Below are 15,388 nucleotides of genomic sequence, written 5' to 3'. Positions count from 1 at the left end.
TATCTGTGCCTCACCTTCTTCCCTGCCCACAGCTGTGGCACCAAGAAGCCTCTCTTTCAGCTCCAAACTCCATCTGCCCAAATGTGCTTAAATAAAAAAGAGCCTTGTTTTATTTCACACTAAACTTCTGTACGGAATCTCTCATTCGAGAATATGCTAGAAACTTTGTGCTGGTAAGTAACTCTCTGGACCTCTCCAGGAAGATGAGCCTGTGAATGGGCAAGAATGCATGTCTAGGTGTGTTTATCCTGTGCATCCGGTGTTCCCTTACAGTGGGCTTCTCTGATTATCTGCACATACCCAACCTCTCCTCACTCTGCCCTGCTGCCCCTGTTCACACCCTCTGCCTCCTACATGGTTACCCCATCTTCCTGCTACTCCTAGAGCCTCCTGCCTTGGCAATGAAATCTCATTACCTTTCCCCAAGGATGTGGAGGACCAAGTCCCCATCCTTCTTGAATACTTTTTTTTTTTTTTCAGTCCTGGGAAGTGAACCCAGGGCCTTAAGCATGCTAGGCAAGCACTCTACAGCTTACGAGTTTCATAGCCAGTCCTTGAGCATTGCTTTTAAGGAACCCAGAGGAGGTGAACGGTAACCTTAAGACATTGCTTTTAGCATTTCAAATCCTGCCAAACTGCGGGCCCTGTAGGCTGGTTGTGGGTAGCTGATGGCACTTGAGGGCTAAGAGTTGAAGAGCACGGCACACCCCCAACCTTGGGCTCCTTTGAGGGACAGAGCTGCCAGCTTCCCAGTATCTGTATTAATGACACGTCCAGTAAAGAGCACCTGCTAACCTGTGGGGTTTTCTGGACACATTTACCACATCTTCCTCTCTGGAATAATGGGAGACACTCGGGGCCAATGACCAATGGCTGGGGCTCCCTTGCCCCAGGCCCAGCCTTGGCCTCCTTCCCTTCTCTGTACAGGCACTGCTCCAGCCAGGCTGATCTTCTTACATGCCCTCAGCAAGCTGTTCCCATACCTCCTCCCTCAGTCCCCACCCAGTACAGACACATATTGCACATCCACTATGGTGCCGGTGACTCAGATTTCTCCAACGTAGGTGCCCTTCTCATGCTCATTCCACAGGTGAGGACACCTCCCTTGAGAAAGCAGGTCGTTTCCATGAGATCACACAACTGATAGTAAGTTGAGCTAGGAACGGAACTCAGGCAGTTGTCTCCAGAGTTGACCCCACCACCCCAGACTGTCAGCTCCTGCCCTGAACCTTCCATGACAGTCTGTGGAGTGTGCAGTGTGCAGTGGTCAAGGGCACAAACCCTAGCCAGGCTGCCTGTGCTCAGACCCCAGCTCCCCGCCTTCCTGTGTGGACTCCTGAACATGTTACCAACCCTTCTACCTTAGTTCTCTCATTCGTGTCACCTGGATGGGGGTGGCAACACTGACTTAGGTATGGCAGTCACCTCACAAAGGCTGCCTTTGGCCCAATCTGCGGAGACTGAGAGCAGACCAGTGGCACAAGGGAAGATAACATTATGAGGGGCTGCTCCCTGGAGAGACCCTGGGACCAGGGGGTTGATGTCACAGAACTCCTCTCCAACACAGTGGCCAGTACATGCCAGTCTTGTACCAGGGACCCTGGAGCTCACAGACCATGCTCCTCCAGCCCCCTCTGAGCTGCCACCCAAACACCAGTACCCCACATGTGCAACTATTATGCTCTTGCGTATACCCTCTGATGCTCTTCCCTAGATCTCACCCACAAATTTTCTCTCCCCAGCTAGGCTGTGAGTCCCCTAAGAGCAAGGACTCTGTTTTCTGCATCCTGCATCTCCCTGAAAACCCCTGATGCAGACTGGTGTGGCATCAGGTCCTCAAAACGTTTGAAGTGAATGGAATTGAGTTTGGGGACTTCAATACTACAACTGAAATATTTAGTTTTAGTAGAACATTATGTGGACTTGGATGCAAATGTATGCAAACCGCTATGCAATGATATGCAGATGTGTATGCTGGACTTGTGGGAAGGAGCTCTGTGACTTCAGAATTCTGGTTCTTTGCTCTCTGAGGGGCTCGTTGCTTGCTGAGGACCGTGCAGTCTTGCGTGGCAAAGGCTGGGAGCTGGCTGCCACACAGCATCCCGGCGCCAGTGGAAACCATTTGGGGATCAATGTCATCTTCTGATCTGTGAAGCTGCTTCCACAACCAAGGCAGACTAACTGAGGGGAGGTTGCAGGGACAGAGGCCTGCCTTGAGGAAGGGCTGGGGTGTAACCAGAGCTGGGGCCTCCCAGGTTCTGGAGAAATGCAGAGCATTAGACCAGGGAGGAAAGACCACCCTGGCATCAATTCTAGGTTTTCAAACTCTGTTCCAACTCTGCTGTGACCATCACTCCCACCCCTACCCTGTGATACCCACGTCCTCAGCTTATGTCCCCTAAGTGGGCAGTGGGTCATGGTAACCAGGAGACCTAGGGACTCCCCACAGCTGATAATCACCATGTATGGGGAATCCTTGAACCATATATCACTCAGTTCTCAACAGTCCTACTATAGGCAGTACTGAAGTGATCCCCATTTTATAGATAACAAAACAGGTAAAGGTCACCCAACCTGCAAAGGATTCAAACCCAAATTTGTGAGACTTCAAAAATGTTCCTCTTAACTCCCACTACCTGCCTCCCTTCCCGTGCCACAGTGGTCCTATACACCCAGCTCACACGGGAGACCCTTGGGGAGGAGGTCAAGTCCAGAGCTGGGAGGGGGAAAGTCCCAGTGAAGTGGTAGGCGTTTCCCCTCCATGCAAAGATGGAAGCCATCAAAACTAAACCCCTCCTCTGGCTTAGAATCTCTCCCACTGGACTACAATAGCACCTGTCATTCCATGATTAGAACTCATGCCTTGGGGACAAGCATTGATTTCTATCCTCTCCTATTTTTATTTTTTACTGGTGCATTATAGTTATACTTATTGATGGGAATTGTTACATATTTATATCTGCACACAATATAACAATATAATTTGGCCAATATCACTCCCCAGCATATTCTCTCCTATTTTTAAAGACAAATCCTATTGAATGGCAGAAGAGACCCCGGTCAGAGAGGTTCTAGTGCCTGCAGAGAGTGGGGTAAAGTGACTACCAAAGGAAGGGGAGCCCAGAAGGCAAATTCTGAGATCAAATTCAGTGATGCTACAGTCCTGAAGATGAGCGACAATGATCCTGATCACCCCTCCCAGGGCACCTTGTACTCTTTCCAACCAATTGCATATCTTATTTCATACCCAGCAGACACCCAATAAAGGGTAGTTATTCTAATTAGTAGGAGGAAGAGGGAAACCCTAAGAGACATAGTCGAACAAGAATTATCATCCCAACTTACAGTCAGGAAACTGAGGCCAGAGAAGTAGCTCAAAGCTGACAATGGGTCAGGCAAAACCAGATCAGTTCTGGATGGAGACCCAGTCTCCTTCAGAGAAGTCATGGTGGGGAACAGGAGATGTGGGGACAGGAGCCGAGAGGAAACCCCAGCGCCTGGGAATCTTCAGGGGGCTATGCAAGGCAGCCCAAGCAGAGGGTTCCCACAGCGGCAGGTGGGCATCAAGCGGGCCAGGCTGGACAAGGCTGGCACCAACTCTAGCAGGGTGGAGGTGCCAGCTCTCACCCGCCAGCCGGCCTGCCAGCTGGGGAAGCTTAATTAGAATTCCTCAGCCCTCCAACCCATTTCCTTCCTGGCAAACAGGACAGCTAATGGTCCCTGTCGCCTGCTGCCAGGGTGAGGTGGGCTGTGCTGGCAGTTTCAGACTGGGCTGGGGGTGGGGTGACCCCTAACAAGCCCAGGAAGTGTATCTTTCCCCTGCCTTGGAGTAGGGAGCAGTCCCCAATATGACCTGAAATTTCCCCAAGTCAGAGACCATCTGCCTGTCTGTCTCTCCATCCCCGGGGGCCCCAGGGACTGGAGAGTGTGGATAGACAGACACAGGCTGTGGGAAGCGTCAGTGATTAATGGGTGATGAAAACCAGACTCCGGCAGGATGGGGGTGGGAACAGAGAGGCAGAGAGAGGCTGTCTGTTTTATGCTTGGCTCAGCTTTGAGCCCACAGCCCAGGGGAGGGGGGGGAGGCAGCTGAGGGCAGCGCTGGCCCTGGCTTCAAAGTCCCAGCCAAGGCAGAGAGCCCCACTTCATGGACGCCCAACAGCACCTCCTTCACCTCCAGGGCAGCCCTGGAGAGAGCAGCTTTGCTCCCAACATCCCAGGGGCCGGCAGTTGTCCCTCAAATACCCTCCTTCCCAAAATCATCCCCTGACAGGTAACAACAGAGAAAATGCAGCCATGAACATCCCAGGCCTTTACCTTTGTCACACGGGGCCAACAGTCCTGGACCTAGACCCAAAGCTCCTATCAAGATTCACCCCTTAAACACATGACAATTACATGGCCTATACACAACCCCAAACTCTGTCCCCAGGCCCTGCCCAGCCCAGTCCAATCTTCACCTTGGGAATTCTGAAAAGATTATATCAAGCAGATTTTTCCTCCGGAGGGTCTTTGACAGGAAAAGGCTACATCTGAGAATATGTAGATTAAACCTGCCAAACTGCAAACGGACAGTCAAGAGGAACCCAGGTGGAGCAAAGCCTGCACAGTGTTGCTCGGGGGCCTCCAGACAGACACCTGGAGGGACCTGGACAATAGCCCCCTCCTCCGTGGGGAGATACACCAGCACTGGCCCATCTGCCTGGGATTCTGCTGGTCAGCCCAGGAGCGACCCTTTCTCATGGATGCTGAACTGCAAGAACCTTCCAGAGGCTTCTTTCCAAGCCCACCCCCAGGACTCTGGGGTCTAGCCACAGGGCCCTATAAGAAGGAGCCAGGCTACAGATAAAGGAAGTGGCTTTAGGAAGAGGAGCACGAAAGCAAACTTTGCTGACTGAAGACTTTGGCTGCCGCTGACCAGGCTGCCTGTCATGAGAATGAAAATTATTTTCTGCTTGTCAAAAAAAATATTTCCAGGGTATATCTTGTGCTGTGTGGTAAGGCAGACAGATAAGGACTGCAATTTCGAGTGCTTCCTTCTTGCCTAAGCACCATGTGTACGTTTGCTGGCTCATACATCTTAGAAGCTATCTGCAGAGACTGGGCCTTGGGAAGGTTGCCCCGCCTCCAACATCTCCCCTCCAGGTAAGTGACAGAGTTGAGATCCGGGCTCTGGCCACACAAACTCTCTTGCTTTCTGAAGCCCCACCCTCCCAGAGATTGGGGAGGGAGAACTGGTCACCATCTGGGAAGAATTAGAGATTTTTATAAAAGGCCTGATGTGGAAATGAGAAAACCTTCATTGGGGCTTTGTAATCAGTGAAGCAGAAACAGAACCTTCCTCCTTGCAGACATTTCTGGATTCCCCGGAGATACCTGACTACGTACCCAACAAATTGTTAAGGAATTGAGTGTACGGTTTAAATCTCCCTGTCCTCACCAGCCAGAGAATGCCTTCTGCTGGGTGGGGGAGAGGGAGAGTTAACTTTTCTGCCTCTTGGATCCCAGTTCCGGTCTCTTGCCTTAACAGAGCCCAGACTTGTCATCTGAGAGGAAGGCGGAGGCTGAGGTCACTGCCCTTCTCTTGTTTCTGTTCAGAGTACTGCTCTTCCCCAGGGAGGTGGCAGGGCCAGGGCAACTTTGCACCCTGCTGGCTATGGAGTGGGAGCAGCTGAGGGGGTTCTTGTAAAGGGAAGTGGAAGATGCAGGCCCCCAACCCTGGGTGGGAAGACAAATCACCCTTGGTCAAAGCTGAGTGTCTAGCCTTCATTTGTGGCTATTTGGGTAGAAGTGATACAAAGAGCCCCAAACCCAGATGGGCCTGGCCTAAGCACCAACTGGACACCTGCAAACTGAGCACCTCGGCTCACAGATTCAAACCTGCCCAGCGGGAGCCACTGGACTTTCCCACAGTCCTTCTCAGGGTGCAGTGATAAAGCTGGACTCTCTTCATTTTCTATTACTGCAGAACAAATTACCACAGAGTTAGCTGCTTAAACCAACACCTGTTTATTATTTCACAGTCTAAAGGTCAGAAGTTCAGGTGGGCTCTGCTGGATTCCCACTGAGGGTGTCACAAGGCCAAAAATCAAGGCATGAACTTCTAGACGCTCGGGGAGAAAATCCACTCCCAATACACTCAGGTTATAGGAAAATTCTGCTCTCGCAGGTTCTCTTCATGCAGCCCTCCATCTTCAAGTCGTCAAAGTTACATTGAATCCCCCCACACACATGGCTTGAAACCAAGGACTCCTTGTCATGCCACCAGCCAGAGAAAACCCTCTGCTTCTTTGGGGCTTGCAGGATGAATTTCAAGCCACCAGCCAGGCAATGTCTCTCTTGATAAGCTCACTGACCTAATTCCTAGTCATTTAATTATGTCTTTGAAATTTCTTCTGCCACATAATGGTACAGAATCACAGGCTTGCCACCTCATTCTATTCAGGGATCAGAATGGGGATTCTTGGGAGCCATAGTGAGACTTCTGCCTGCCACCAGAAGCAAAAAAGCACTTGTCATCTCTAAAGTGCTGGATTTGGGTTCTTTTTCAGAGGTGGGATTGAACCCAGGGGCACTTAACCACTAAGCCACATCCCCAGCCCTACTTTCTATTTTATTTAGAGACAGGGTCTCACTGAGTTGCTTAGTGCCTTGCTGTTGCTGAGGCTAGCTTTGAAATTGAGATCCTCCTGCCTCAGCCTCTCCAGCCACTGGGATTACAGGCATGTGCCTCTGCACCCAACTGGATTTGGATTCTTATCACAGACTTTCTTCCTCCTGCCCCAGTTACTCAGCGGGGAGAGTGGCACTGAGTTGGGTGGCTTTCAACTCCAGCCCCTTTCTCTCCTCCTCTTCTCTGTCTGCATCTGGACTTTTCATGGCCTGAGAAGGCAGCCCTGCCTCAGGACCCCTGGGACTTTGCTTTCGTCCATCACATCTCCCTTCCAGAGCTTCAGCCCCTCATCCCACCCAGGTTCCTGCCAGGACCCTGCTCCTCCTTCGCACTTTGGGGCTGTGCCATCTACGTGCCCAATGCCACCAGTAACACTCTCCTGCTCCTGTCCTGCCCACTGGGGTCTGGCCTCTAACCAGCTCCCACTGCTTTAACCTGCTCTCTGTCCCTTTATGCCAGTGGACAGCTACCAGGCCACTTTTCCCAGACCTATGGTGACCGTGCAGATGGAGTCTGCCTGGTCCCCTGCTGTGTTCCCAATACCCAGCCTCATGCCAGGACTGTGGCAAGTACTCTAGCAAACATTTGTTGTGGTTCCTCTGAGTTCATGAATCTGTATGGTCCATTTGCTAAAGTGCCCCAACCTGAGCATATGTCACCACTGCCCTCCTATCATATGAAGCCCCAGGTCCCTCTCTGCCTCAGCCAGAGGGCAGTAACTAAAGGGAGGCCTGAGTAAGTGGGTCCACGGGGAGGAAATGCTGCCACTGGCCCTATTGTGTTCCACAACACGTATCTCACACACTCACAGACACACGCCAGACACTCTGTCCCCTTGGTTGTGGCCAGGGAGGGCAAAAGCGCTACCCTACACACTCTCTGTACCTGGCTTCACTCAGCCGATCTCCAGGGGTTTACTTGTGCTGGCCTTGATCTTTATTCATTCCATCCCTGAATTTAGGCCTGTGTTCTCTTCCCCCAGGGACCCACCCACTTCCTCTTGGGAGTCCAGCCGAGGACAGTGTGGTTTGAAGAACGTCCTAATCCCAGCCCCAAAGCTCTGAAAGAAAAAATGACTAAAAACTCTGGAATGTGGAGCCTGCTGCTTCCTGCGAAGCATTTTGAATGAAACACGTAACCAACAGCTGCAGCTCAGAGAATGGAAACTCTGAAGGACGTCATGGCTCCGGGACCCAAATAGCAGGGTTGTAAGCGGATCAAGGTCTTGATTTCAGCCCAGACACCCTCAGTGCCCATCCCTCCTGCTCTCCTTTCAGGAACCAGGCCCATCATGCTAAGGATATGCTTCTGTTGCTCACTTGTTCCAAGCACCCCATGACCCCCAACGGCCATAGATCTTTGTGTGTGGCGGGTTAGACCCCACACACATTCACCAGTCCCCACCCCTCTGCCTTCTCAGGAGCAGAAGGCAAACACAGCACCCATGCTGGAACTCAGCCCCAGGCCGTGCCTGATGGTGAAAGGGGGCTCATGCAAGCAGGAAGATACTGTTACCCAGGCCGGGCACCATGGCTCACACCTGTAATCCCAATAGCTTGGGAGGCAAGTTCAAAGTCAGCCTCAGCAACTTAGTGAGATGCCAAGCAATTTGGTGAGTTGCTATCTCAAAAATTAAAAAATGAAAAGGGCTAAGGATGGGGCTCAGTGGTTAAGCGCCCCTGGGTTCAATCCCTGGTACCAAAAAAAAAAAAAAAAAAAAAAAAAAAGGTGCTGTTACCCAGTTACTCTGAGTGCTCTGGGGGGTGTCCCATGGGGACCAGAGGGCCAGAGTTCCTAAAGATCACTCCTGACACACGAATATGTTTTCAACTTCTTTAGGGAGATATTACACACAGTAACACGCACTAATCTTGATGGTATGACTCCATAAACTTTTATGTACACACGTCTCACCTAAATGAAATACAGAATATTTCAAATACTCCAGAAGGTTCTCTGGAGCCCCTTTCCCAGGCATTATCCATCCCCCTCGAGGCAACCACCCTTCTGAATTTCCCTCACCATCAGTTAATTTTGCCTGCTTTTGAATTTCATTTACATGGAATCATAAATAGTATGTACCCTTGTGATTGACTAATTCTGCTCCGTGTCACTTCTATGAGTTCAGTCCATGTCACACAGCAACTTCTCAGCTCATCAGCACCTACTATGTGTCAGGTGCTGCCGAGAGAATGTGATGTTCGCTTTTTGCACTGAAACCTTGATGTTGAACCCATTTCACAGATAAGGAAGTTGGTTAGACCAACAGTTCATTGCCACACAATCAGGACCCAGAGGAGCTGGATTTCAAACCCAGGATAGATTAACTCCAGAGTTGATCCTTCTCTTTTCTCCTTATAGATACAAGGAGACCCGTTCCCTCTGTAACAAGAAATAGAAAAACATTGCCGTGGAGAGTCACACCTGGAATTGTCTCACAAAGGAAATTTTCATTTCAGGATTTTGTGCACTCAAGAGCCCAACAGGGGCACCCATTTTAGCCCCTCATTCCACAGGGGACAAAGGGAGAGCTGAGGAGGAGGACTGGGAATGCATCTTGGGAGCATCAGGCCGAGGAGGAGAAGATTTGGGAAGAAAAGAAGGAGGGTCATTCACTCATTAACCACTATATACTGAATCCCTGCCGTATGCCAGGTCCAGCCCAGGCACCTACTTTTGGGTTATCTGTTGCGGTAGAACAAACCACCCTACTGTGTAGTGATTTAAAATGAACAACGAACGTTATCTCTCACGATTTCAGAAGCTGACTGAGTAGTCCTTCTACTGGGGGTCTCTCATGCCCTTGCAGCCAGGTAGGAGCCATGACTACGCATATCCGGGAGCTCGGCTGGGCTGGCTGAGTCAAGGGGAGACTCCAATGTGAGGCACCCTAGCAAGGATCCTGGAGGTTGGGCGTGGCTGGGGCAGGAGGATCCTGGGATTCCCATTCTCTGGGTACTCTCAGGGTCTTTCCCTCTCCCTGTGGTCTTCCAGGTGTCCCCTCCAAACAGATTCCTCCAGGAAGTTACCCAGACTTCTAACGTAACTGTTCAGGGATCCCAAAAGCAGAAACCACCGCACCTTATAAAAGGTCAGGACTGGCATCACTTTGGCCATATTCTATTGGGTAAAGTGAGTCACAGGACTAGACCAGCTCAGGGCAGGAGGGACTCTAAAAGGAGACATGATACCAGGAGGCATGACCATCCTGGGAGACTAATTCCCACTCCCCCAAAGTAATGAAGTGATTTTTATTTTTTCACCTATTCAACAAAAAGTCACTGTCAAATACACAGTGAGTTGCTTCTAAAATAGAGCGCACTTCGACTAAATGTCATTTTTGGTTCATTCACAGTTATCATTCAGGAAAACAGCCTCTGAGAAGCTCCATAAAGAAGTGTTTATGTAGCAGACCCTGAGCTTAGTATTTTACAAACTTTAACTCATTTACTCCTTGCTCATTTACCCTCCAGGGTAAGGCTGATTGTTAGCCCTATATTTAGACAAATAAAAGGTTGCTTGCAGAGGTTATCTGCTGCTGAATACCAGCGCCCCTCTGCCAAAGCTTAGAAGCTTAAAACGGCCACCATTTCTCCCCATTCATGTTTCTGTGTGTCAGCTGGGATGTTCTGACTTGGGGTCAGACTTGACTGAGGCTGGGTCACCTTAAAAATTTCTCTCACATCTCTGGAATCTGGACGGAGAGGACTCAAGCAAATGGGGGCTGTAACAGTTGGATTCCTCAGGCCTCTCTGTCTTTATGTGGCCTCTTCACACGAGGTCCCTAACATAGCAGCTGGACTTCCTACACAGAAGGAAGAACTGGACTTTCTGCACAGAAACCCAGGCATGCATCTTGAGAGAGAGCAAGACAGAATCTGTGCCGCTTCTTCTAACTCAGGCTCTGAAGTCATGTAGTGTCATTTCCTACCATCTCCTGTTTGTTAAAGTGGGAACAAGGGCCTATCCAGGTACAGGGGGTGGGACTGTCACTTCCATTTCTTGATAGGGAATGTGTCGACCAATTTAAGCTAAGTTTAAAACCATCACGGTTTATTCACGGAACTTAAATTGTCTCTCGCAAACAAAATATACTCACTCCCTTCCAATGATCCCCCAAAAGTCTTATCTATTGTGGTATCAGGTTGAGGCCAGAGATCCAAATCCCATCATCCAATCCTTCCAGGTGTAGAGGAGATTCCTCAGATGCAATTCCTCAGGCACAGCTCCTTGATTCTATTCCTCTTTATCTAAAGACTTTTGAACTAAAAGGACAAGTTATCTGTTTCTTTTGAACTAAAAGGACAAGTTATCTGTTTCTTATATTAAAAGGCTGTTTCAGGCAACTTTGTGTCGCTGTGACCAAAAGACCTGACAAGAAAAACATAGGAGGAAAGTTTTATTTTGGCTCATGGTTTCAGAGGTCCAGTTCATGGTTGGTCGATTCCATAGCTCTCTGGGTCAGAGGTGAGGCAGAACATGGAAGGCTGTGGCAGAGGAAAGCAACTCAGGACATGGCAACCAGGAAGCAAAGAGAGCTCTGCTCACTGGGGACAAAATATAAACCTAAAGGTTAGTCTCACCCTTCCTGACCACTGTTACCACTGTTAATCTGTATCTGTAGATCAATTAAGGTTAAAGTTTGTTTGTTTTCTTTTCTTTTTTTTTTTTTTTGGGTGCTGGGGATCGAACCCAGGGCTTTGTGCTTACAAAGCAAGCACTCTACCGACTGAGCTATCTCCCCAGCCCCTAAAGTTCTTAATCTAATCATCTCACCTGTGAAAATTCTTCCACTGTCTCACATGAGCTTTGGGGGGACACTTCATCTCTAAACCACAAAAACACCCAACACAAAATGATGGGACAGGACAAAGATGACCATTATGAACACTCCATTTAAAAAGGAGGCACAAAGCAGTTGTTGGACCACGGCAATTTTGAAATCCCTCCCAGTTTCTGGACTGGGGTTCACTCCTACCACCTGGGGATGATTCTCCATGGCTCTTGGCTCTGTTCTCTTGGTCTACTTTCTGAATCATCCTTCCCCTTCTATAAAATATGGCTGGTGTTTGCAACTGAGTAGTTTTTTTTTTTTTTTTTTTCACTTGCTTCTTTCCCACAGAATCTTGGGGGTCCAAAGGCCTTTTTTCATTTTGTGCTATTCCATTCTTTTAGTTCAAGTTGATGGTGTTTCAGACAATATAATTCTATTTGCAACATTATGGGTTTCCTATGGATCCTGTTGGGGTTCACTTCATTAGTCAAAAGTCACACTCACAAATTTCATCAAAATAAACCCTTCTCCACTCTGAGCTTCTTATGGGATAATTTCTTAAAGATTCTTAGAAGCCCTGTTAATTGAATGAAGAAAATCTGTGAAGCATGCTTGTGAAATATTTAGAGGTCCTTTGCCTATTGGAAAGGTTTTATGAAGCATTAGCTCTCTCTGAGTTTTTTTTTTTTTTTTTTTTTTTTTTCTTTCCACGCAGTGCTGGGGATTGAACCCAGGGCCTTGTGCTTGAGAGGCCAGCACTCTACCAACTGAGCTATCTCCCCAGCCCTCTTTCTGAGGTTTTAATGAAGAATCTTATCTGGATTTTCTCTTTGTCCTGAAGCCTCTTCATACCTTCAGGACTTCTTCCCATCAGTGGAAGCTGTGCATGAGAAACAGACTTATTTTCAAACCCAGCAAGTCCTTGGCTTTTATATTCTCTGTAACATTTGTTTAAAAGTCAAACGTTTCCTTTTTAATTCATCTTTCTCTGTCCTCATCTTATGCAAGTAAAATAATTCAGTTGGCACTTCTAAAAGTCTGCTTAAAAATTTCCTAATCCCAAACAATTCTTTGGGCACATTTTCAATTGTCTATATCACTTCAAGTGACAATGTTGCTAAACTTTCTTCTACTATATAATAAAGGCCCCCTTTTCTCCTGCTTCCAATAACATTTTCTCACTTTCCATTAAGCCCTTGCTAGTAGCTTCCGACAATAGCACCTGTAAAGCCTTTGTAACTTCTGCCCACATCACATCCTTAAAGCCGGACAATTAGTTAGGTGTTGTTATGGCAACAGTCTACTTCCAGGTATCAAAAGCCTACATTAGGGCTGGGGTTGTGGCTCAGTGGTAGTGTGTTCACCTATCACATGTGAGGCCCTCAGTTTGATCCTCAGCACCACATAAAAACAAAATAAAGGTATTGTATCCACCTACAACTAAAATGTGTGTGTGTGTGTGTGTGTGTGTGTATATATATATATTATAATTATATTTTATAAACATTAAAAATTTTTTAAAAGTCTGTATCAGCTATTCATTGCATTATAGCAAAATGTCCCAAAACAGTGGTTTTAAGTCAATAACAATCATTTATTTTACCAATGAATTTGGGGGTTGATGAGACCAAGTCAGGCAGTTCTCACTCAGGATCTCTCATGGCTTTGCTGTTCATTGGGAACTGTGGCTAGGGTCATCTCAGATGTGTCTTCATTCACATATCTGGGGCCTGGGCAAGGGAGTCAGTTTGAAGCAGGATGGCAGGGTTTCTTGGACCATCTCTCACTTTGTATATGCTCTCCCTATAATGCAGCCTCAGGGTAGCTGGATTGTTTTCACGGCAGCTGAAGGATCCCAGCATGAGTGGCTCAAAAGGAACTATCAGAAGCTGCATGGGGCCAGGTATGGTGGTATGCACCTATAATCCTAGCAACTCAGGAGGCTGAGGCAGGAGGATCACAAGTTTGAGGCCAACCTCAGGAACTTAGGGAGATTCTCAGTAATTTAAGAAGAACCAATCTCAAAATTTTTTAATAAAAAAAAAAAAAAAAAAGTCACAGGGTCTATAACTTGATAGTCTAGAGTGCCCCTGTATTCAATCTCCAGTACCAAAAAGAAAAGAAAACAAGACAATATGGACTTCTCCAACCTAGCCTTGGAAGTTACAGGGTCATTTTTGCTATTTCTTCTTCCTTTTTCTTTTTGGAGATTTTGGCATTCCCTAATTCTCACTACGGTTCAAAGGGAGGGAACATAGACCTTCTTCTTAATGGGAATAAAGTCAAAGGATTGTGTACATGTTTCAAAACACTTCAGGGGTTAAGTAATCCCAAGGCCACACAGCTGGAAAGTGACAGAGTTCAGATTTGAACCCAGGCATTCTGGTCCTGGACTTAAATCCTTAACTGCTTCTCCTCTGCACTCCCTTCTCTCTCTCTCTCCCTCTCTCCCTCCCTCCCTGTCTCCTTCTTGGATAGAACCCGGGGCCACATTCATACTAGAGTGCACCCTAGCACCATGCTACACACCCAGTCCTACTCAGCCTCCTGTAGTTACAGACACAAGTGGTCTGCATACTTCAGAAGTTGGGGCGGAGGAGACCCCTTGCTTGGAATAGTTCCCAACTTGCTTTGATCTACTCAGCTTTTCTCAGAGAAGCAAGAGGACCCATACTGACTGCAAGCATTTCCCATGGTATGGAGGGCTGCCTGCCGACTGTAAAGGGAGTGAGTGAACCAGAGCTGGGACAGCCTCCTCTGAAGTCATCTCCCATCAGGATCACTGTGGACATCAGTGCCTCGGGGGTGGTTTCCGAGTCACTTTCCCTGTGGCCTTCAGACACCTCCTTGTCAACTGGCTCCTGGGATCTTGCTTGCACCTTCTCTCTAGTTTTGTTCCCACAGGGAATAGAGGAGTGTTCTTAGATCTTGCAAGAATGTCTGCCAGGGCCTGGGGGATAACTCAGTGGTGGAGCACTTGCCTAGCAGGCAAAACAACGACAACAATGAAAATCCTGCTGACTGTTTGAAGGAAGCTTCCTCTAAAGTCTGAAGATTATTCATCAGAAGAAGATAAGTTTCAGTGGACTTCACCATACCACGGAGTTTTCCTAAATTTCCTTTAAGGCTTGACTTTGAGCAAATTTTCATCCATGAAGATTTAACAATGCTTCAAATATTGAGTGACATCTTGATGCAGAGGAGAAATCTGTGTGGAAATAAGTGGCAGGCAGGCCTGGCCACCATGAATGCTTATGTGCCCTGCGTACTGTACAAAAGGGACAAAATGAGCCCTGACACCCAGCCCCACATTCCGATGGTCAAATCTTTCACCCTGGTGAGGGGCTGTGTTGGCTGAGAGGAAAGAACAGCTTTTTCTAATTTGTTTGCCCAGAAAGGGGGCCCCTTTTTCTAACTCAATAAAGATACCATCTGTATTAACAGCAGCACTGGGAGACAGCTGGAAGGTAATATATACTACTCTAACCTCCTCCATAGGACAAGTCATAGAAATCAACCCTGACAAATAATAATGATGTATTTATTAAATTTCAAGAAAAGAATGAGAAATCGTGACTCTGGAAAGGCCAGAGTCATGGCAGTTCCAAAGACCAAAGCATCTGGAGCATCTGGAGTGTCCCCACCCCCAAAACTCCCAATCTCTTCCTCAGTTCAAAATGCCAGTCTTTTTTTCTTTTGTGGTGCTGGGGATCCAACTCAGGGCCTTGTGCTTGCAAGGCAAGCACTCTACCAGCTGAGCTCTCTCCCCAGCCTGCAAAATGCCAAAATCTTGAGAAGAAGAATCCGATTGGTCCAGCTTGGTTCCAATGCTCCCTCTTAACCAATGAGCTATGACCAGGGCTGAGGAGAGTCATAGAATACAGAGTCTGTACTATAGATACCACATATCAGGGTGGCTCCCAGAGAAAAGGTCTTTATAG

At 48.0% G+C, this 15,388-nt stretch overlaps 1 long non-coding RNA gene across 2 annotated transcripts; it reads left to right on the top strand.

Moving 5' to 3' along the window:
• The first annotated feature begins 2,921 nt into the window (after positions 1-2,921).
• On the top strand, positions 2,922-14,992 carry LOC306643570. 2 transcript variants are annotated; one of them, XR_013758985.1, is made up of 3 exons: positions 2,922-5,145; positions 7,656-10,520; positions 13,262-14,992. It is a non-coding gene; the product is annotated as an uncharacterized lncRNA (long non-coding RNA). The 2 variants fall into 2 exon arrangements; XR_013758986.1 differs by lacking the exon at positions 13,262-14,992 and having other exon boundaries at positions 7,656-8,285; positions 9,035-11,243.
• Positions 14,993-15,388: the final 396 nt, after the last annotated feature.

Source organism: Sciurus vulgaris, assembly GCF_902686455.1.
Source record: "Sciurus vulgaris genome assembly, chromosome: 14".
Classification (NCBI taxonomy): domain Eukaryota; kingdom Metazoa; phylum Chordata; class Mammalia; order Rodentia; family Sciuridae; genus Sciurus; species Sciurus vulgaris.
This window is presented reverse-complemented; position numbering and strand designations above follow the sequence as displayed.